The 21981-nt window shown below is 40.4% G+C and overlaps 1 protein-coding gene across 4 annotated transcripts in view; it reads right to left on the bottom strand.

The window, feature by feature from the left end:
- Positions 1 to 21981, bottom strand: part of LOC149314349 (tetraspanin-4) — a 771146-nt gene that overhangs the window by 630326 nt on the left and 118839 nt on the right. Inside the window, exon 1 of one of the 4 annotated variants that reach the window (XM_089520924.1) lies at positions 1461 to 1537. The exons of the other annotated variants lie outside the window; for them this stretch is intronic. The gene's annotated coding sequence lies outside the window, so the exon portion shown is untranslated. Of the gene's footprint in view, positions 1 to 1460; positions 1538 to 21981 lie in introns of those variants that run through there. 4 annotated transcript variants of the gene reach the window in all.

Genomic DNA, 21981 nt, shown 5'->3' with positions numbered 1-21981 from the left:
CCTTGAAGCCCCTCATGGTGCTGACCTATTGAGAAATCTTTAATAAGCTCCACATGTTTCTCAATTGTTTTGGAGATCTAACAGCTCAGAAGGAAATATAAATACAACTGTTCAGCAGCCCTAATAAAGCATGATTTGGATATTATGTGTTCAGCTGTATCTTACAGTAAACAAGAACAAAACCACACAAAAAGACAGGCAAAAATATGCGAGGAAGAGCCAGCATCATATAGTAGTTTGAGCATTTGGTTACAACTGTGGAGACCAGGGTTTGAATCCCAGATCAGCTGTGGAAACCTACTGGGTGGCCTTGAGCAAGCTATAGCCTTATAGGAAGAAGGCAAAGGCAAACCTCTTGTGAACTAATGCCGCCAAGAAGCCCCAGTGATAAGGTTGCCTTAGGGGCTTTGTAAGTTGGAAACAACTTGAAAGCATGCAACAACAACAAAATTATTTAATGCTTTTACATAGGGTTTTGAGAATTAATATAAAATTTTATAACAGTTCAGGAACACAGCTGAATCTTATTATTAGTCTTCTCCTTTCTGTTAGTTTATAGATAAGATTTGAGAATACTACCCCGGGATAAAACTGGCATTGTCTACTTTTCTGAATGATGCTTACCCAGCTAGCTTATCACTATTCATTATCTGTATTACAGCAATAACTAAAGTTTTGACCAGACAAGAATTTTTATAATATATAATTTAATTTCACTTTTGTAACTTAGTGAATGGGTATTAGATTTGCACATTTTCCCTTCGTAAGACATTCCCCCCTTCTACCCCCAAAAACACTAAATTAGCCGCATTAGAGCACTAAAAGTGTGCAGAGGGAGAAATCTGAGATGAGACTGGGGTACCGAGCCTCGGGGGCCTTAAAGTGCTGTGTGGTTTTCTTTAACTTCAGCCACCAGAAATAAACAAATCTTATACTTTTATAAACTGTCTTAGTAAACATTAGAAGCAATTTGTCATGCTCCCTCCTCCTCTGTGCTGTGACAAAAAGCAAGAGAGGAATAGGATTGGTACTAAATAAGGAGCAAAACGCAACCAGAAGGAGTGGGGTAATACTGATTCAGAGCAATAACTGATTCATATGCAAAGATTCAGTGACTCCTGTTTCTGAATCCAGCAATTCAGATTTTAACTAGTACGTCTCTACACAGCACACAGTTAAATTATACAGTAATATCCTCTCAGTACCAGTTGCTGGGGAATACAAGGGGGAAAACATTACCCTAACCTATCTGGCTTGTGGGCTTTCAAAGGCATCTACGGAGATGGCCTGTGTGGGAAGAAAATGCCAGACCAGACAGATGCTCGGTCTAATACAGCAGGACTCTTATGTTTTTATGTTCAGTCTCAGGAAAAACAATGCCTGTAAACAGAAAGCTTCACAAAAGAAAACCTCAAACAGAACATCACTTTAAAAAAAGAAATGGCAGTGGAATGCAGTACCTTTTTGCTTGATTATCAATAGCAGATGTCACCTGCCTGAATGAAGTACATCCAAGTTTAGTCCTCCAAGGATAAATTCTAGGAAGAAGAGCAAGGCCCTCTTCCAAAGTGTAGCATAGCCAAGCATACAAAGACTCACATTCCTTAGCTCTTCTTGCACATCCTTCACAGAATAAGATTCTCCTGTCTTGGAAGTATGTAGCACCAGATGTGAAGTTAACTGAGTCACACATAATTGACGTACATTGGCAGAGAAAGTAGACTTGACTGCTTAAGCCTAATTCTTCCACATGGCAGTGAATTCTGGCAGTATATACATGTTCTAATGCCAATAAAGGTTTTGTAGTCACCAGAGTGAGCACAAACTTTAGTAAAGCATTTAGACATCTTTGGGAAGTTGGACCTTCCCTTATGCAGGGGATCCATTCCGGACTCCACCGCGTAAGGGAAATACCACATAAACTAAAGCCCCATTCAAAACAATAGGGCTTGTTCCTGCGGCATATGTCATGGGCACGCACCCCATTGTTTCTTCCAGGGCGTGGGAGAAGCCTTTCCAGCGCGGCTTCCTCTGTATGCTGGAAGCCACGTATAGTGCGCCTGCGTATGATGCGGGTGCACTGTATCAGATTTCCCACCAATGGCACTTTCTGCAATGGTAGGATTGTGTGTTCCTGTGAGGCAAGAGGCTATGCTGATAGTAGTCCTGGCTGATAGGGTCTCCCATGTCACACAGGTTTTTGCTGAGGAGCCAAACTAAACATGCCAAAAAGGTACTGGGCAGCAGTAGTAATGGACAGTGAAACTGGTGAAGGATCCTTTAGAGACAACAGCAGTGGCAAAATAGCTAACATTTATAAGTACTCCACAGAGGGAGGCATGGCAACCTCCTATTGAAGATCTTTTACCATAAAAATCCTATGATGAGACAATCCAAAACAAAACAAGTGCCAGAAGGTGAGACTCCCAGGTCAGATTGCATTGCTATTGGGGTAGAATAGAGGTCAGTTACAAGTAGCAATGATGCAATTGAACTCAAGCCAAAAGGACATGCAGGTGTTGAAATGCTCAGAGACAAAAGGAAAATCCGAAGCTAAACAACACATATTATAGTAACATGGATGCAAAAAGTGTGAATCAACAGAAGCTAGATATCGTAAAACAAGAAATAGAATGTGTAAATACTGCAATAATTGGAGTGAGTGAGCTGAAGTGGACAGCAATGGGACATTATGAGTCAGATAATTACGCAGTGTTTTACTCAGGAAATGAAAATCTAAGAAGAAATTAAGTGGCATTAATAGTGAGAAGAGATGTAACAAGTCAAAGGATATATTGCAAACGCCAAGCAAATCATGTCAATAAGACTTCAGGAAAACCCATCAATATAACTATAATCCAAGTTTATGCTCCAACTATAGAGGCAGAAACAGAAGAAATTGAAATATTCTGTGCTGGAATCCAGGACAAAATGGATCACACACTAAAACAGGACTTCTTGTTAATCATAGGGAATTAGAATACAAAAAAATAGGAAACAGAGCAGAATCTAAGATTGTGGTAAAATTTGGCCTAGTATAAGAAAATGAAGCAGGAGAGCAAGTGACTGAATTTTGCAAGGCCAATAGTTTGTTCATTGCAAACACATTCTTCTAGTCACTTCAGAGGCAACTATATATATGGACATCACTTGATGCCCAATGTAGAAATCAAACAGACTACATAATTGGAAGCAGAAGATGGAGAACTTCCATTCTCTCTGCAAAAACAAGATCATGGCACATACCATGATCTGCTAATATAAAAACTTAAACTGATTGTATATATCATGAAAAACTATGGATTGCTTTTAGAGAAATGGGTGTGCCACAACATTTGATCATTCTCATGTGTAACCTGTACTCAGGACAGGGGTTAAGAATGAATGTGGAGAAACAGAATGTTTTCCAATTGGAAAGGGGCTCAGATAATGCTGCATGTTATCACTCTCTGTTTAACTTGTATGCTGAACATATCATACATAAAGCAGGATTAGACTTGAAAGAAGGAGGCATAAACATTGGAGGAATAAACACCAACAGCTGAAGATATGCTGATGACAGCATACTACTAGCAGAAAATAGCAAAGGCTTGGAACAATTACTGAAGAAAGCAAAATAATGAACACAGATGTTTTACATAACATAAAAATAGATGATGAAGACATTGCAATATTGGCAACCCTAAGGTGAACCTAGCATGGGTTTTCCTTGCAGAATTTCTTCGCTGAAGGGGTGTGTGTGTGTCTTTTGTCAGGATTTGAAGGGTTAAAACACAGCACACAGGGAAATGCTTGATGTGTGTGTGTTTGGCCATGAGCATTCAGCACAGTGGCAAGGTTGATCATCCACAGCTGATGCTCATTGGGCCAAGGACACTTCAATGTCCAAGTGCACGTAGCCATGGATGATGAAACATGTGTCTGGATTGCACAGGAGACACATGACATGGCTACACACCTGAACTCACTGGGTTTGGGAGACCACATGGTCTGGAGTCTATATAAACCCAGGGGTTGCACGGGTGTGGTGTAGGTTTGAAGTAGGAGTTTGGATTGGTATGTTGTGGAGTTTGAGAGATCTAGTTTTGTATTATAGCACTAATAAAGAGCACTTTGGGGACTTTTGTTTCTCTGGTGGTTTATCAGAAGAAGCTACAGCATCGGTTTGCTGTGTGTCCCTGGAGGTTCCTGCATTGCTGCAGTTCCTGGAAGACATCCAGTTTGCTGTCATCCCAATTGGACTCTGGGAGCCACGCTTCGGCTTCTGGAAATTTGCCAGCTCTGCTCCAAGGGTCTGATTTAACCCCAGGACTCGTTTGAGTTGCTGACAAGTGTTGTTGGACCCCAGCAGTTGCGCTGATATCTTTTTCTTCCTCTGAGGTTGAGAGTATGTGACTTGCCCAAGGTCATCCAGTGGCTAAGCAGGGATTTGAACCCTGATCTCCAGAGTCCTTGTCCAATGGCAAACCACTACACCATAATGGCTCTTTGCAAGCACATAATGGCCCTGACACATTCATTCCCACCTCCCACCTGACTGTATAAAAATTACTCTCTCTGACTGCTACTCCCAGCATCCTACAAGGTATATAGTCACCAGGCTGGCTGTAGGATTCTGGGAGCTATAGTTCAACTAAGCATTTTTCATTTCTTTTCTTTCTTAAAACTTTGCCCATGTGTGCCATGATAAGAAGGCAATCTGCTGGTAGCACTGGGCCTACTTCAGTGTCAGCTGGTAGCTTCCAAGCTAGTGCATTTAAAGGACCCTCAAGTTCAGCACTTAGGATAGCACCTTAAAGTTTGAGGCTAAAATCTGGAGTGGATTCATAGAATCATAGAGTTGGAAGAGACCGCAAGAGCCATCCAGTCCAAGCCCCTGCCATGCAGGAAATCCAAATCAAAGCATCCCTGACAGATGGCTATCCAGCCTCTGATTCAGTGCCCCACTAACAAGAAAAGTAGCAATCACCATTGAGTCAGGCTGTTATCTCAATGGATAGGGCTGGTCAGAAAACCTTCATTTTAAAAGACCTCTTTCTGAGGAAATTGTCCCTGCCTACAAAATACAAAGCCTTGTTGAGTTGTGATGAGGAAATTAACTTTATATCTTTATACTAAACAGAACACCGAAAAGGTTACCAAATGCTGGCAACAGCAGATAGGACTAGGAATTAGAACAAAAACCCAGTCAGAGTTACTGGGTTGAGGAAGATCAGGCCTGTGATTTAATACAAACCTGGTTCAGGGTTGTACTGAGCAGGTCATTACTCCCATTGGGTTCTGTGTTTAAAAAGATGCTCTAAGTGCTATATATGGGTTTTGCTTTCCCTATTTAAATAATCCTCACAGTAGACACTGAGCCTAGAAAGACTACCAAATCTAAAGAAGGCTGCTAGCATAAGAATATTCTTAACAATTTAACTAAAGTGACTTAGTGAGGTACAAATATATACAGTCAATCTTCCTTATCCATGGACTTAAGCATCAATGGATTTTGGTATCCATGGAGGGTCCTGTAACCAAAGCGCAGCGGATATCAAGGGCCCACTGTATGTTGTTATATGCCTTCCAGTTATTTCCGATGTACGGTGACCCTAAGGCAAACCTATCACAAGGATTTCTTGGCAAGACTTGCTCAGAGGGAGCTTTGTCCTGGCCTTCTTCTGAGGTTGAGAGAGTATCACTTACCAAAGGCCATCCAGTGGGTTTCCATGTCTGAGTGGGAATTTGAACCCTGATCTACAGAGTTGTAGCCCAATGCTCAGACTACTACACCATGCTGGCTCTTGCACATATATAATTTACATTTCTCCCCAGTTTGTTATGGTACTAAGAGGGATCTCAAGCAGTCTCCAACCCATACAATCAATGACCAAGTAAGTATTGGTTTGAATTTGTAAAACTAACAGCATTCTGGATCCTCAAACAACTACCTGGGTCAAATAAGGTATGTTTGGGATTACTCCGGATCAAGCACACTCCACCTGTTTTCATTATGGCTGAAGGATAGCCTTAAACATCCAAACCCATGTAGCATTCATTTAGGAAGATATAGAAAGATATTACTGTGTCTGTCTATTAATTGAAAAAGTGTATGTCTAAGAGGATGTTGGCAACAGAAAGTGCAATGGTGCCTTGCTTAAAACTGAGTAAATAAATGAAGAAGAAAAAAAACCTCTCAATACACACAAAGATTAGAATGTCACTGAATTCAGCTCCCACAAAAGACTTGTCTTCCTTTAATTATGTGATGCATACTCTGGACAAGCCAAGTATTCATTTTTAGTTGTTGGCAGAAAGATTTTAATTTCACTCTGACAAGAACGATACGATAGAGAAAATGTCAGGAACAATATCACTAACTAATGGTACAAATTTCAACGGAAATTATTTCCTTTCAGTCGCTTTATCTTTTGCAAGGTCTCAATGGACAGGTCCAATAACTGTTTTCTTTATATATGGCCATCAAGCTTGTAAGTACCAAAAGGATTTTTTAAAAGATATTGTTGTCAAAGCTATGCCAAAACCCAAAAGATAGCAAATGGTGTGTTATTTTCTACAGCCAATTAATTTAACTGCAGTATGTGTGGCTTCTAATAATACTACTTCAGAACAAACAAATCCAATGTAATTCTTTACAGCCAGTTTACTATGATTATTCTATTAACTGATAATGAAATTAATATTGCATTATTGTTGTTATTATTATATACACATTACTAACAATAACACATCCACTTAGAAGAAAGGCAAGGCTGTGCAGTTTCTCCCTACACACACACACACACAGAGAGAGAGAGAGAGAGAGAGAGGTATCAATTCTACAGTTACTTATAGATCAAGGATATCTCACATATTATCACAACACAATCAACACAATCCAGTGCATCATATGGGCCATTCCACACACCTTTCTACCTTCACAACTGAATATCTTACACCAGAATGTACACATGTGTAAATACGGTGGGGAAGTAGGACATATTAACAGACAATCTAAAAGTGTGTGTGTGTGTGTGTAGTATTCAATTGTGTTAGACTAAAGTGTCCTGTCATATCATGTACAGAACAAGTCAAGCACTTTTCATATAACTGTGGCTGGGGGCCATGCATCCCACAAGAAACTTTTCTTTGGCCCCAGAACACACTACCGGTGCAGAAGCCCCCAAATCTCTCCTATCATATGAATACATATTTAAGAAATGAACAGTGTTATGCCTCTAAAGGCCCCCAGGGACACAACTCATGGCTAAAGTAAGGAGGTTGGGGCTACATCTTATTTTACTGATCACCAGCATTGTTCAGAAAGGCCTCTTTCACCCTAAACAGTTCTAGTGTTCTGATTCCACTTTAACTGTCATGGCAGCTAGGATTTGTAGTTTGGAGAGGCACTAGAGCTCTCTGGCTAAGAATTCTGTATATCCCTCCCTCATCTGTAATTCCAGGAGCCCACAGTTTGGAGCAATAGCAGGTACAGTGGAATCATAGGTCTAAAAATATGTTAAAGAAATCACATACCAATGTGACTTTCCCCATCACTTTGGATATTGTCCAAAGTCAAAGGCCCTTGAGGATACTGTTGTTTGTTGTGGTGTACCTTCAAGCTGTTTTTGATAGCAACCCTAAAGCAGGATCCTCCATAGCAGTCCACTCCTTGCCAGTGGGCTGTGCCCTTCCTTAAGGTACTCTAAAACAGTGGCATTTGGGATTTTAAACATCAAGCTAGGAGGCAGAGCCAGAACTACAGAGTGTAGAAGGATTATCACACACAATCATATTCCATTTCCTTGTCATGTTACTTCCTGTTTAGCTGCCAAACAGCACAGCCAACAGTGTAGCAAGCTACCCTAACACAAGGAACAAGCCCAGCAACACAGCCATCTTTACGTACATTATAACTCTGGACTGACAGTAAACATCACTTCAGAGGCAATTGCCCTGACATCTTTTAAGAATCTAGAGGTATCTGCTGCTCATAGGTCTGGTTCCACCAACCGTTTGAAATAAACCAGTTTCACCAACACACAACACAATCCTACACAAATTCAGTTGTGTCACTAGGTCTGGCATCACCCAGTGCAGTAACTCATGGGGTGTCACCCCTCTTCATTGATCTCCTCCCCTAACACACCCTACAGAATCCTTAGTCATGTTTTTTGTACTCATGTTTCTCATTAATCGTAATTCCCATAAATTACTGAATGTCTTGGTAATAGTTGGTAATAAACATCTAAGAAAATTAAAATTATATCTTTAAATTACAATATAATATGCGCAGCCTCAGTGTGTTTACATATGCATCGTTTCATGTGGCTGAAGTGAAAATTTGGTAAAACATGATGTCTTGAAAGAACTTTTTTCTTTCTCTCCTTTCTCCTCCCACTAGGCCTCACCCCCATGCAATCCATCTCTTCAGCATTTTAATGGGATACTGGCAAAAGCCACAGCCCATTTCTGCCCAAAGGCAGATGTTTAAGGAACAGTGGTGTCACCCTACCTTAGCATGTCACCTGGTCCACTCTTTGCACGCCCCTATTGACTCCACTGCACATTTCACAAGTTCAAAGCAGCTTCAGTCTCAGACAAGTGAACACAGGACTACAACTTCTACTAGTCAAACCCTCAGAATTAGACTGAGGCTTTCCATGTAACATGTGTCTGGAGAAAGGCTTGCTTGCCAATTGAAACCAACAAGAGTCACATTTAATTCAAAGGATACTCCCTGAAAGCATGGCTATTTAACCAGAAGGATACAACAGATATGTTTCCTTGTTCGTAAGAGTGAACCTGGACCTTAATGAGCAATAGCATGGGCCAGTTTTTAATACAGAGAAAGCCATTTCCAGAGCCTTCAGCTGAAGATATGGCTTCACACGTATTAAAATTTAATGGCTGCACGATGTCTAAGAGCATTAAAACACTGACATTTTAACATGCATAATACAGGCAATCATTGTGCAAGTTTGGGAAATATAGAATGAAAAACCAGTTTGAAAGGGAGCTTGTGAATGCAAGCTTAGTGTATTCACTCATGTGTCGCCCCCTCTAAAAACTCAAATTCTTACTTGCTTTTCTATTATCTCTATTTAAAAACAGACATATACCTTAATAAAATGTCTGAAAACTGATGTGAGCCTGTTCAGGGCTTATGTCCTATGAGGTCTGAGGAAGACAAATACCACAGATGTTGCTTCTCTTGACCTAATTTTTTTTTATTTTCAGTATTTATGTAATTTTATTTCTGCCTTTCTCCCAAAAGTACCCAAGGCGTCTCAAAAGATAAAAACATTTTTAAAAACTTTATAATAACAATTTAAAATAAGGTAAAATCATCTAATTAAAACAGTATAAAATTAACATCACACTGAGAAAAGCCACACATGCTCAATACAGTTGGACCTCTATATCCACAGATTCTTCATTCACATGGATTCAAACATCCACAGTTTGAAAATACTGAATATATATTATTCCAAAAAGCAAACCTTGACTTTGCCATTTTATGAGACACCATTTTACCATGCCATTGGGACTTGAGCATCCATGGATTTTGGTATCCATGGGAGTGTTCTGGAACCAAACTCTGGCAGATACCAAGGGCCCACTATACTTTACCCGTTTTAAATCTTGTAAAAGCAGAGGTGGAAATTTTGTGGCCCTCTAAATCCTTCAGATGTTTGAGACATCAGCTCCCAGATATCAGCTCCCAGAATTCCTGAGTGTTGGCCATCTTGGCCAGGACCTAGGGAAACGGAAGTCCAAACAGTGTAAACAGGCATCCTCCTTTTCCAGGACATGTCCCACATTTCAGAGTTCTGTACAGGAGGAATTTCAAAATGCCCTTCATTTTGAGCATGACTAAGAAGCATACATTTATATTTCTATGAGGGATTTTAGCTTTTATTTTAGTACTGCATTTGCTTTGAATGCCCTACATTTTGCAGTGCCTTGTCCTCCTTTGCAGTTTGGACATCTGGTTACCCTGAGTCCAAAGTATCTGGAGGACCTAGTTTTGAGAACCACTGCTCTAGATGATGTTGGAATGCAACTCTCAACAGCCCCAGAATAGCTTGATTAGTGGTGAAAAATGCTGGGAGTTGCTGTCCAACATAATCTCGACAGCCACAGAATTCCCACCGCTCTGTCTTAAAGAGACAGAGGTCTGCTGCTGCTGCTAGATAGCTTCTCCAGCCAAGTAACGTTATGCTGTTACTGGAGGGAAAATGAGTTCCTCCCAACCTTCCTCTTATGACATGTGATTTTGAATGTCATGAGGTGGTTGAGTGATTCATAGACTGCACTTGTCAAATTGTCTTCAATTGCCCACTAATGGAAATATTTATATTCATGTAAATTAATACACGGAGAAATAGCCTTCTTCCACTGAAAGAAATGCATGGTCTCTTGCTAAACCAAAATGTGTTTTAGTTCTATTTTAACATTGTCATTGTTTGGTTCTGTGGTATTTTTAGTTTGTACATTCTCCAAATGGGTGCTTTTTCAGGCCCAAAAGGTGGTACAAAAATGCCTTTACAAACAAATACAATTACCAACAAACCTGTATGTGTTAGTTTTTTATTACTTGTCAGAGAACAATTGAGGTCTACATTTCACCATCCTGCAAAATCTAGGACCCAAGGTATCTACTCTTACCGGTTCTTCAAAATGCTCTTTGAAAAAAGGCTGGCTTTTTATTTTAGATGTCATTAAACCAGAGTGCTCAATTGGGTAATTACCCATCCACCATTTTCATCTGAAAGGATGACCTTTCAGAATGCCAAGTGCACAATACTTCAAACCATGGTACATGCATCTTGAGCAAAACAATGAACACTGAATACATTCTCTCCTGGTATTTTATGTTACTTTGTGAACTTAAGACCTGGCAGCTGTAGAAACTCAACACAGAGCATCTTACATTTATTGAGCGTATTATTTGGTACTTCATTCTTCAGTCTTCAAAGAATCCTCAGAGGCTCTTAATAAGTTTATAATAGCGCTTTCAAAGTTACTTTTGGGACTATAACTTTCAGAATCCCCCAACCAGCATGACTGATCATGGGTTCTGGGAGCTATCATCCAGAAAAGGAATTTTCCAAGATCTGTTTGTAATACATACAGCAGAGTTGAAAGAGGTCAAAAGATTTCTAACTCTCTTGCCAAAATAACTACAACTGGCTACTGGTTCATTTCTGGGCACAACTGAAAATGCTGGTTACAATGCATTAAACCTAGGTCTAGAGTTTTTTGTGGGTTTTTCAGGCTATGTTTTTTTTTAAATATTTTAATTTTTCCAATTTTTTTTATTAGACTGTATATAATACATATTATACAATCATGTTTCATATTATAATTTTCTCCCCCCCCCAAAAAAAAATAATAATAAGAAAACAGCATAGAGAAATTTACAATCCAATCAAATTAACAATCGGTTTTGGAGATATGGAAATATTATTGATTATATTATTAACTTCTTCATACCCCATTTTACCTTTCACGTTCTTAATTACTATTTCCCATTTGTCTTCCCATGGTTCTTTATTGCTTTCCCCAATATATTTTAATCTTCTTTCCCTAAGGAAGTCGAATAGTATATATACTTTTATATATTTAAATAAGTAAGCCTTGTTCCAATTTAGTTTGTTTCTCCATCCATCAGCAATCACTGCATGAGCAGTTTTTAGAAATTGTTTTGTTACATATTTTTGATTATTATTCAATCCTAATTCCCCTAAATTGAGAGTCAAGCCATTTTCTTTACTTAATTGTATTTTTATCCCTATAATTGTATTTATCTGTTGCTTAACCTCAGTCCAAAATTTTTGTACAAATGGACATTCCCACCACATATGTATATATATTCCTTTAACGCCACATCCATGCCAACATTTGAATTGAAATTTGTCATTTGTAAATGCTAATTGGTGTGGTGTCCTATACCATTTTCTGATAATTTTCATTTGTTGTTCTTTTACATGTGTTTTTAATTTTAACAATTTATTGTAGTCAAATTTTAATTTTATCTATATCAATCAATAAATCTTTTTCCCAGTTCATTATCAATCCCTCTATCATTCTAAATTGGGTTATTAACATATTCTTATATTTTTTCCTATTAGTCCTTTACCCCCTTCTAATTTTTTTTTAATTATTTCTTCTAATAATTCATTTTGGTCATCAATATTTAATTGTGTTTCATCTAGTAATTTTATTATCCCTTTTATTTGAATCCAATATTGCTTACCTATTTAAATAGTTAATTTTTCTTCCTGTAATCGTGCCCCTGTTCATACAAATCTCCAATTATTTTAAATCCCTTATTTTTTAATTATATTTCCAAGATCTTCATTGTTACTTTTATTTAAATATTCAATTGGTAGCCACTTCCTATTTTTTATACCCAGGTTTTTACTCCACTTCTCCCATATTTTATAATTCACCCTCATTGGACCAATTCTTTTCTCTTTTTCCCCATATTTTCCCCTGAAATTAGAGACAAACTCCATTTGATTGTAAAGTCGAAGGCTTTCATGGCTGGCATCCATAGTTTTTTGTGGGTTTTTCAGGCTATGTGGCCATGTTCCAGAAAAGTTTCTTCCTGACGTTTTGCCAGCATCTGTGGCTGACATCTTCAGAGAATGCTTTGCCTGGAAAAAGTTGGGTGCATATATACTGTGTGAGCCTGGGAATGCAGGAGTGATTTGCATGTGTATTGTTCTGTGCTGATGGCCGGCCTCAGGCTGGGAGGCTAATGCAAAAGAGGATTAATGTCTGCTAACTGGTGATCATTATCTGCTGAGAAAGCCCCTGACTCTGAATGGTTTTCCATTTGCATTTTCTGAGTCCTTATTTTGCTATTCCTCAGGAGTGGTAGCCAAATTTTGTTGACTTTAAGGGTTTCTTCTTTCTGGTTGAAATTGTCCAGGTGTTTGTGGATTACAGTGGCTTCCCTGTGCATCCTGACATGGTAGTGGTTAGCATGGTCCAGAACTTCAGTGTTATCAAACAATATTTTATGCCCAGGATGGTTTGTGGCATGTTCTGCTACTTCTGATTTTTTCTGGCTGGCCCAGTCTGCAGTGCCTCTCGTGTTCCTTGATTCTTGTTTGCACACTGCGTTTGGTGGTCCCTATGTAGACTTGTCCGCAGCTGCATGGTATGCGGTAAACTCCTGAGGCTGCCCAAGGTCGTCGCGGCAGCATGATAATGGCAGCATCCTGTATACACGGTGCCACCATTATGATGTCACAGCCGCGCTGCAGCCAAACAGCGCAGCGTGGGCATGATGTCCCCGCAACGCTGCAGGGTGCTTGGGACGCCCTTTCAGCGGCACCGGAAGGAGCTCTGAAGTGGAGCTTCTTGGGGAGCACCTCGTTCCCACAGCCACAAACAGCTGCAGGAATGAAGCTGGGGGAAAGAGTCCAAGCAGCCCCTTTCTCTCCTGAGAGTGGCTCCCCGGGTTGTCCTGGGGCATGAAGCCCCAAGGACACCCCTTTTCGGGACCAGGAAGAAGTGGCATTTTGCACTTCTCCCTGGTCCCGAAAAGCACCAGATTGGGGCCTCTGGGCTGCCGCTGTGGCTGCCCTGGCCCCAATATGTGGCACAAAGGGGCAGCTGCAGGTCACCCTAAATGGGCAGTCTGTATCCCACCTTAGTCATCCATCCTGGTTTCTTGAGACATCTCCTATTTTTCTACCTCATTGGAACTGTTTGAAATTGTGCCTTCAGTATCTCCCTTTTAAGAAACTCCCATCCAGCTTGAACTCCCTTATCTTTTAGTATTCCTGACCATGGGATCACCCCCAGTATTTCCTTAAGTTGACTAAAATCAGCTTTCCTAAAGTCTAGAATGCGTGTCTGACTATGCCTGGCTTCTCCTTTCCATTGTATAACAAAGTCCAGGAGTGCATGATCACTCCCACCTAAGGATCTTACCACTTGCCCTCCATTAATTAGGTCATCCCTGTTGGTTAGGATCAGATTCAAAATAGCTGATCCCCTTGTTGCCTCTTCCACCTTTTGGACAATGAAATTGTCTCCAAGGCAAATGAGGAATTTGCTAGACCTTGAGGATTTGGCTGAGTTTAACTTCCAGCAAATATCAGGATGGTTGGAATCACTCATCACTACTACATCTCTTCTTTCTGAGTGTGTGGTCATCTGTTCTAGAAAGATATCATCCAATTCCTCCATCTGAGTTGAGGGTCTGTAGCAGACTCCCACAGTAACATCCCTGTTGTCCCTCCCCCCTTTAATTTTTATCCAGATGCTCTGCACCCGGCTTCCAGGATCAATGTCATGGATCTTTTCACAGGTGTAAATATCCCTGACATATAATCCTATTCTTCCTCCTTTCCTGTTTGGCCTATTTCTCTTGAAAAGGTTATACCCCTATATTCCTACATTCCAATCATGAGACTCATCCCACCAGGTTTCAGTAATGCCTGTTATATCATATTTGCTTTGTAGTGCTAGGAGTTGAAGTTCATCTTGCTTATTCCCCATTCTCTGTGCATTAGTGTAGAGACATCTTAGACCATGGGTCCCCCCTACTTGCTGCCTGTGCAAGTTTTTTTGCCTCCCACTGTTGGGTCCTTGTACTCTTTGCCTTGTTCCCTCAATGACTATTTTCTCCAGCACTTTTGCCTTCCAGAATACTGTCTCCCTCCTCCTCATAATTCAGTTTAAAGCCCTCCTGATCAAATTTTTGAGACTATTGGAAAAAACATTTTTGCCAACTGGCGTGAGATGCAACCCATCCCTTGCCAGAAGTCCCTCCTCATGGAACCTCAGACCATGATCCAAAAATCCAAATTGTTCTTGGCGGCACCATCTGCGGAGCCAGTTATTCACCTCTACTATTTTCCTCTCCCTTCCTGGACCATGCCCTTTGACTGGGAGAAGAGATGAGATGACAACCTGTGCATCCATCTCTTTCAACTTCCTACCCAAAGCCTCATAATCCCTTATGATATTCTGAAGGCTGTGCCTTGCAGTGTCATTAGTTCCCACATGAACCAAAAGAAAATGATAACGGTCAGTAGGCTCAGCAAGTCTTGTCAGCCTCTCTGTCACATCTCAGATCTTTACCCCAGGGAGACAGCACCCCCCGAGACATCTTGTCAGGCCTGCAAATCACTGGTTCAGTGCCTCTCAGCAAGGAGTCCCCCATGACCACCATACGCCTCCTCCAAGACTTAGCAGCGACTGTTCCCTTTGGTGGTACTCCCAGGGTCCCCTGCTCTGTCCCTGAAGCCTGTCCCTGCTGCTGTTCCCCATCATCCTTGATAATAGAGAGAAAGATTCAAATTGATTCTGTAGCTGCAAGCTCACAGAACATTCCCTGGTTTCCCTACTTCTGTGTTTGACATTCCTCCAATCATCTACTTCTGTTGTATGTGAAATGACTTCCTCCTCCCCATCAACCTCCTCTGTGTGTTTCCCATCCAAGATCCTTTGGTCTGTTCTATCAAGGGCACAGCTGACATGATGCTGAAGTGTAGCTACCTGGGCCTCCAGCTGCTGTACTTTCTCTTCTAGGAGGGTTACCAACCTGCACTTGGTGCAGATGAAGTTCCCCACATCCCTAGCTAAGAAGACAAACATCCCACAAGTATTGCAGGTGACTGCAGCAGGTCCTTCAGTGTTCATACTGAGAAGTGTTCAGGAGGCACTGAAATAAGACTGTTTTAATAAATAAATAAATAAAACAGCATAAAACTGCTGAATAAAACCTTTCCTCTCTTTGCAAGTAATGTACCCGACATGAAGGCATCAGAGACCCAGTTGTTGTTGTTGTATGCCTTCAAATCATTTCTGACTTATGGCAACTCTAAAGTGAACCTATTGTGGGGTTTTCCTGGCAAGATTTGTTCAGAGGAGGTTTGCCATTGCCTTCTTCTGAGGCTGAGAGCATGTGACTTGTCCAAGGATTTCATGGCTGAGCAGGGAATTGAATCCTGGTCTCCATGCCATGTATGAATTCCCTTCCAATATCTTTCTGAGATTTGAAAAACTCCCCTTTCATTCTACCCTGCAACAGTTCATTTTCTTTGGACATCTTTTCTAAAAACTGAACAATGTATGGACACCCCAAATAGCCCTGTTCAAATAAAATGGAAAAGGTAATTTTTCTGAACTCTGCCCTTGTACACATATACACATAAAGTAAACATCTCTCAATCACTGTTTGTTTGTTTGTTTGTTTGTTTGGGGGACTAAAATTCTCAACCTCCTATATATCATACTAGTAAAGCATCCCAGGAACAATAATCCAAGGGGAAAACAATTTTCCCTAGATTTGTTCAAGGCCAGGTGTCAAATTTGCCTTGAAAAAGTTTTATGAAGTGGGGGATAAGCAAGGGTGCCTTGTGCAGTTCTTTAAAAAGAAGGGTGGGAGATTATAGCACCTTTAAGATCCAGTTAACAAAAGTTCTAGTCACACTGAATGTTTTCCTCCTCACAGAAAAATGAGGGTGGAGGGGCTAGCATATACAGATATATGTGAATGGGACATGTGTGCTTGTGGCTTTCACCACATCCTTAGTTTGCCCTGGTCCCCTGGAAGAGAAAACGGAGCCCTCAAACTAAAGATAACTTCCCAATCTTTGTGGGGTGGGAATGTAACCCCATCCAAAACAGGTTAAAGAGACAGTATCCTAATAATTGTACCTGACCTAACTACAGCCCCAACTCCCCCACTGGATACCCTGCAAACAAAGGCTTCAGTGTTGTTGTTGTTGTTTTAATTTCTCACTCTGGAAGTCTCTTGTACCAAGGTAAGATGAGAAAGATAAAGCTCTACAACTTTTCTACCACTGCTTCTCCTCTTGTTCTTTTCAGGTCTCTCTGCAGAACTCTGAAGCCCTCAGACTTCCAGATGTAGCAAATGCACACCTTTATGGTACCTGAAATGGGCTCATGCCACATTTTTTTAAAATCCTCTTTAGCGTTCTTTATTTTGAGTTTTAAAAATGGGGAAAAACATTAGGGGGACGGGTGCTCACATACCTCATTTGTACACATCTGTATATCTATCTTACACTCAGGAAAATGAGAGTTTGCATGTGGAATTTTGTGAAGCTTTGTGAACTCATCTGTGACACCATACACCAGTGGTGATATCTGCATCTGCATGAGGATAGGATGCCAAAAAGGAGGATGTGGAAGACACTATACAGAATCTCTGTAGCATATTATAAATCAATACTGGCAGACATAACATACACAGACGTGTTCGGATAAATAGGCAGAAATGCAGATATAGCCAATTATTATATTATTCTATAATACATTGAATTATTATATATTGAAAGCCAAAATGTGGAGAAACCCTGCATTTTCCACAGGTACAATGCTTCCTCTGTGAACAAGATGTCTAGATCAATTTTATCCAGCCATCTGAATGAAATAAATATATGAAAGAAGCTGGATAAGGCAACGCACCGAAGTGTGGAAGAAGGCAGAATGACAGCTCAGTGGGGAAACATTAACTGATAATCATAATGTGCTGTCAAGCAATCTTTCAAAGACGGACACACTACAGAAACAATATTACCGATCTTGCACTCTCAAGATGGAAGAAAAAAGTAACCAGTCAGTCATTCAAGAATTCAGAAGGGAGGAAGCATTCAATTAAAATAAACATCACAGAAATATAACAAAAGGTTGGAAATTAGAGGGGGAGGAATAAAGGGATGATCAAACCAGGAGCTGCAGCACTGAGACTGTGGAAAAGCCCAAGAGCACTTCTGAGCTCCTATTTGCATGACGGGTCAATGAGAAGAGACAGTACCCCCCACTGGGGGGGGGGGGGTTGCGGACTGCACCAGGTGACACCCTAAGGGGGGGGTGACACCACTGCTCCTGAAACACCTACCTTTTGGCAGAAACAGGTTGTGGCATTCATCTGCTTCCCTTTAAATGCTTTAAGGGATGGTGGGAGTGGGGGGATCTCAGTGTAAGGAGAAAGGAGTGCCCCCCAAAAATTAATTTTTAATTTTAAAATTTTTAATTTTTTAAACAAAATTGAAATTTTTGAAATGTTTATTCTTTTTACATTTTCTTTAACAACATCACATTTTAACCAAATCTTCACTGTGTATATGTAAATACATTTAAGTTGTGCATATGATACTGTAATTTGAAGGTATAATTTTAATTTTGCTAGTTATTTATGTCAGAACTATTAGCATTACATTCAGTGGTATATGGGAATTACGATTTACGAGTACAACATTTCATTACTAAGGATTCTATAATATGGTATGAAATGGGAGGAGGTCAAGAGGGGATGGCACCATGAGTTACCGCACTGAGTGATACCAACCTTAGTGATACCACTGCAGTACTCAAGACGTTAAACATACAGCCTGGTGATGTCTGCTTGTTTTTAAAGCCTTAGAAAGCATATTGGGGGCCACTCAGAAGAGAACAGTGTTAAGGAGTTGCAGAAGCAGCAGTAGTGTGGGTGCAGAGATAGATCATTTGTACCAGTGCTAGTGACTCTGGAAGAAAAACGAGGCTTTAAAAATGTTAGGCTCATTAGGCCACAAAAAACAAACCAGAAGAGGCACTTTGTGCTTTTTGTCTCACATTTCTTCTGCGGCCATATAGTGTATCTTATCTTGTGTGTCATACATCAAATTTGCAGGTGAACATTAGGAGGAACTTCCTGACAGTGAGGGCTGTTCAACAGTGGAACACACTCCTTCCTCAGAGTGTAGTGGAGTCTCCTACTTTTCTTTAAGCAGCGGCTGTATGGCCATCTGTCGGGGATGCTTTGATTGAGATTTCCTGCATGGCAGAGGGTTGGACTGGATGGCCCTTGTGATCTCTTCCAACTCTACAATTCTATGATTCTATGATCTGTTGGGATCACCACATAAATGGAAGAGTTACCCTTTCTCCCCCAAATGCCATGGTCCCAATTCTCATGTCAGCTGTACATGAAATTGAAAATGTTAAAGAAAAGACAAATTTTGCCAAATGATGGCCTGAATTCAACAGGGAGTTCTACTAGAACAAATCAGTTGGCTGGAATTCTGTTAGTGTCTTAGGTATGTGTAAGTTCCCTTACAGGAGTAGATGGACACTTTTCTGCCATGTGCCATGTCCACATTCAGTTCAACCACATACTGCACCACTGTGCATTCAGATGTGCATTCTCAGCCAAAGGATATCCCTCTGCCCCTGATGAAACCAGTTGCAGTACCCCTTCAGTTGTGCATTCAGTTGTTCAATATTGCCATTCAGCAACAGTGGGATGGAACCCCTCTTCCATATTGATTCCACAGTTCCAACCCTTGGGTCCTTGTCACTCATCGTGCTCTTTTAGAATATCACCCTGGGTCTTATGCTCAGGCCTGGGCTGAAGCTGCATTGCACTTTAACTGTCATGGCTCAATGCTATGGAATCCTGGAATTTGTAGTTTGTTGTAGCACCAGAGCTCTTTGACAGAGATTAAATATCTCACAAAACTGCAACTCCCAGAATCTCATAGCATTGAGTTACGACAGTAAAACCAGTGTCAAACTGCATTGTTTATGCAGTGCAGATGCAGCCCTGGCCAAGTGGCTGTGTTCATCAGTGGGTTCAGTAGTGACCAGTTGTTGTTGTCAATTATTAAATTAAAACATGCAGACAGATGTAGAATGCAAAAACAAAAACAAAAAACATTAAGGATTTATCACATAACAAATAAAACTAGTCTCTATCTCCAGGCTGGTTCCATACACAATACGCAGTAACACTTCAGTTTTAAAGCAAGTATGTAATACTTCACCCTGAACTCTTTCCATACTCTCAGCTCCCAAAATTATTTTCAGATCTTATCAATTCCTCTCTTCCTAAGAGCCTTAACTCTCTTCCTGCCTGCCCTAACTAACTGCTCATCAGACAATTATCCAGGGCAGTGGTTACCAACCTTTTCTCTGCCCCAAACCCATAGGAAATGTTTGATTAATGTTTGCATCCCTTACAAAAGTAATATCACATTTGAAGCTGGAGAAGTCTAATCTCTAATTTTTGCACCACAAACTGAACCACATGCAATACTGCGGCTGAACAAATTGAACTTTTTAAAAAAGCTTTTAACTTAGTGCATAAAATGCAAATCAAAATTGAGCAGTTAGATTCTAATTTAGTCAGGAAAAAAAAACTGAATGGCTCATCACTCAAGGACACAAGCTACTCTTTGTCATACTCCCTGAAATTCTATGTGGCATCCCCTGGGAGTGTAGGCACCACAGACTGGGACCCCCTGCTCTAGAAGTTATATCCTTTCCTCCATAAGATCCCCCTCACAGCATTATGAAGTCTATGACAGTTTGGCTCTTCCCAGGCTTGCCCAGCTACTCATTTTAGAGCAAGGGCTGTGTAACACAATTAACAAAATGTGCAAAGTTTTCTGCTACACAACAAAAGAAAGAAAGTGATACAGTACCCAAAACAAACCCAAACAGAGAGAGCAAGGAAATAAAAATATCTTAAATAAACAAATATTAGACAGCCATAATCAAATAACACGGGGCACCTCAGTTAACAAAGCCTCTGACAAAGAAGTTCCTACAAAGTCTGTTTTCCCCACATGCCCATCTCCTTTTTTCCTTACCCTCTATCTATCTGAAAGATTTGTAGCAGCATAGGCATTGGGGGTCCTTGAAAGAGGCCTAGAGAAACACAGCTTTTCATTATCCAGTTACTGCAATGTGTCTGTAGTAAACAATATGTAATGAAGCTTAAAGTAGAGTGAGAAGAGATAGTATTGTAGCCAATTCTAACATGGCTGTGTGTGCCTGCCTACAACAGAGAAGGTAAAGAGCAGCTCTCTTGAGAATGTCTTACTGAGCATGCCTGAAAAGCAAAAAGGGGAGAAGAGATAAGCTTGCCGTACCAGCTCTCCCTGGTATATTTTTAAAAGAGTATAGTATCTATAAGTCTGGCCATCAAAATAGAAATCATAAAAAGGCAGAGGCTGGTGGAAAAAAATTGCCCTAAAATGGAAAAAAATTGCATTTGGGAAAAAGCTTTCAAGTGGTCTCTAAACAGACTTTAATTGTTTTTACTTACGCAAAGCTTACATGACCTGGCTGTTTCATTTCACATGTTTGTTGTTGTTGTTGTTAACTGCCCTTGAGACAGCTCTGACTCATAGCGACCCTATAGATGAGACATCTCCAAAAATCCCTATCTTCTACTGCCTTGCCCAGATCCTGCAAGCCCTTGCCCATAACCCCCATGATTGAGTCTATCCATCTGGTTTGTGGTCTTCCTCTCTTTCCTTACCCTCTAGCATTATTGTTTTTTTAGTGATCCATTCCTTCTCATTATGTAGCTAAAGTATAATAGTCTCAACTTGGTCAACTTAGCTTCCAAGGAGAGCTCTGGCCTGGTCTATTCAACAACCCATTTGTCTTCTTGGTTGTCTTCTTCTCTAGCACCACACTCTGAAGGAGTTGATTTTCTTTCTGTCTGCTTCCTTCACTGTCCAGCTCTCGCATCCATACATGGTAATTGGGAATATAATGGCCTGAATGATTCTGACTTTAGTGCTCAGCTGTATGTCTTTGCTCTCCAGTATCTTTCCAGTTATTTCATGGCTGCCCTTCCCATTCTCAATAGTCTTCTTCTTATTTCTTGACTGCAGTCTCCATTCTGGTCAATGTTTGATCCTAGATATGGGAATTCTTTAACTATTTCAATTTTCTCATTGTCTAGATGGAAGTTGTGTATTTCCTCCATGGTCATTATCTTTGTTTTCTTTATGTTCAGCATCAGACCTGCCTTTGCACTTTCATCTTTGACCTTCCTTATTAACTGTTCCAGTTCCTGAATGTCTTCTACTAATATTATGGTGTCATCCGCATATCTTCAGTTGTTAATGGTGCTTCCTTCTATCTTCACTCCTCCTTTTTCTGATTTTAATTCTTCAGCATATAGGTTAAACATTTAGGTTAATGGGATGCAGCCTTGCCTGACCC

The sequence above is a fragment of the Sceloporus occidentalis genome, unplaced genomic scaffold (assembly GCF_023333645.1).
Source record: "Sceloporus occidentalis isolate IW3139 unplaced genomic scaffold, rSceOcc1.0.p SCAF_4, whole genome shotgun sequence".
Classification (NCBI taxonomy): domain Eukaryota; kingdom Metazoa; phylum Chordata; class Lepidosauria; order Squamata; family Phrynosomatidae; genus Sceloporus; species Sceloporus occidentalis.
This window is presented reverse-complemented; position numbering and strand designations above follow the sequence as displayed.